We start from the raw sequence: 2,499 nt of genomic DNA, 5'->3' as shown, positions 1-2,499 counted from the left end.
AGAGAGAGAGAGAGAGAGAGAGAGAGAGAGAGAGAGAGAGAGAGAGAGAGAAGAGGGGACTGTCAGAGAGACATATGTGGGGCAGCGTGGTGGAATCAGGCTCTCGTCAAAATAATCAAAGTGAAGAAACTTTTCGCAGGTTTGTGAATTTTTATACAATGTTGTTTTTTGTTGTTTTTTTTACTTATGCCCATTAAATAACTCATTTCTGTGTGGATTTTTCTGAAAAAAAAGTCTATTAAAGGCACACAAATGTAAATTTTCAGTTACCACGGACTCTTGAGATAAGGAAATAACTAATCTTTGGTGGCCATTTTGTCACTAATTTTACCTCAGAAAACAGGTGACCCCCATCCCCTTCATTCGCAAATATCTTTACTTGTATTCAAGATAATGGATGCTTTTTTCTTCCAAATAAAGACAAGTGAACAAGCTTTAAGATGATACCAACAACTCAATATGCCCAAAAATTGACGAGAGCCTGATTCCACCACGCTGCCACACATATACTCTTATAAGCAAAAAAGTAGACAAAGCCACCGAAAGAGAAAAATATCTTTTTCTAGGGTGTATTCGATCTCATTTGTGTTTAGGTTCTAGTTTTTTTTTATTATTATCACCATTTTCATTTTCTTCTTCTGTATTATTATTATTATTGTTATTATTATTATTATTATTGTTATTAGTCTATTAGTATTGTCATTATTATTTTTTAAATTTATTATTGTTATTATTATTATTATTATTATTATTATTATTATTATTATTGTATTAGCATTATTTTTAGGCTTATCATTAGAAGATAATATGCTTCATAAGCTTCAGTTTACTACTTTATATGGTGTTTTAGATCATTCTCTCATGCTTAGCAACATTTTTCATGTATTTCAATAAACGAAAGATAGATGAGTCATATTTCAAAAGCGTTTAACTTTATCTTTTTGATTTCCTTCAAACGTAAAATATCAAACATGCAAACAAACAAAAATTTCGGGAGCCACAAGTCTAAATAGTACATTGCCACATTAGAGATAAATAGAAAAAGAAAAAAAGAAAAAAAGAAAGAACGTTCAACGACAAAGAAACAAACAAAGAGATAATGTGGAAAAAAAAGAAAGAAAGACTACCACATCAAGAATAACAACAAAAACAATAATAATAATAGTAAGTCACCATAACTGTCTGGCACTCAGAAATACTGGCCGTCTGGAGACAGGAGTCCCCAGCACAATTTCATCTGGCGTCTGCTTATATTAGATCCCTGAGGTAGGAGTAATCTCCCCGCATAGTCAAACCTCTGACGTTGATTTATCCCCCCTGTCAAGTCGCTACTAACGTTCGATCATGATGTATCTTTTATTTCAGCTTTGAATTAATCTAGTCTGTCCTCAATACAATGTCCTCATTTATTTCGACGGGTTTATTTATTTATTTATATATGTATTTTTATCTTTCATGTTTTTCTATTTCTTTAAAATTGTAACCATCGTGCTTGAGTTGTGGAAACGGCGTCTGTTTTGTAGCTGTTAGGTGAATCCCTATGACACGCATAAGACTTGAGTTTAATTTTTGTGTTTGAAGAATTTGCATGAGTATCTCAAGATTTCTGCTGGAACTACCCAGACCTGATTGGCCCTGGCAGACAGGGTCGATGCCTGCCTCCTAAATGATCTAAATTGTCTCGATGGGGGTATAAAACCGCCTCTTTCAATTTGGGTTGATGGGATTCATTATTACCTCATTTATGGCCTTGACATTAACAAGGAAAATGAATTTTAAAAGTAATTGTGTAACTTTATTAAGCAGTCAGTCCGGTGTATGTCTAAGTTCGTCCACATGTCAGGATTTCACGACTGGTGCCTCTGTGTACTTTTCGTCATAGCACTCAGAAGACGTAAGTATAACATTCGTTTGGGAATGCTACTACATTGTATAACTTTACCAAGTAGCTTGGTGTTATGTAAGGGAAATAATTAGACCCGCTCGTAGTTCATTCCCTTTGCAGGACATTGGCTATTAAGTTGTTTCCCCTTTAAAGAAACACTTCCATGTTGTTTATTATGTCATTTTCACATCATAATATGTCATGTTTGTATTTTATATTCTTTGCCACCGTTTATTATTAGGCTGGGGTTGTATTATTCTATGTGTAAATGACTGAGACGTGTGAGTGTCAATTATTAATGAAAGCATGTATTCTGTATCATGTAAATAATCTAACATGTTGTGTAGATATTGTTCCTTTGACATATTGATCAAAAATAAACTGTTTCGTTTTGCTCGACGACCCAACACAAAATTCCTGTGTTCTTGAATGATGTTCAAGTTTGCTGCTACAAGATACCTGTTACAAGTTACAAGACCATAATACTTGGTCTGTCTGCAGCCTGGACGGTCGATACTAGAGGTGTGCGAGTCCAGCATATTATGATTCGAGTCCACACTCGAGTATCTGCTCTGGACTCGAGTAATTACTCGAGTAATTACTCGAGTCCCACG

This window comes from Aplysia californica, unplaced genomic scaffold (genome assembly GCF_000002075.1).
Source record: "Aplysia californica isolate F4 #8 unplaced genomic scaffold, AplCal3.0 scaffold00448, whole genome shotgun sequence".
Lineage (NCBI taxonomy): Eukaryota > Metazoa > Mollusca > Gastropoda > Aplysiida > Aplysiidae > Aplysia > Aplysia californica.
The sequence above is the reverse complement of the archived record's forward strand: the minus strand, read 5'-3'. Positions refer to the sequence as shown.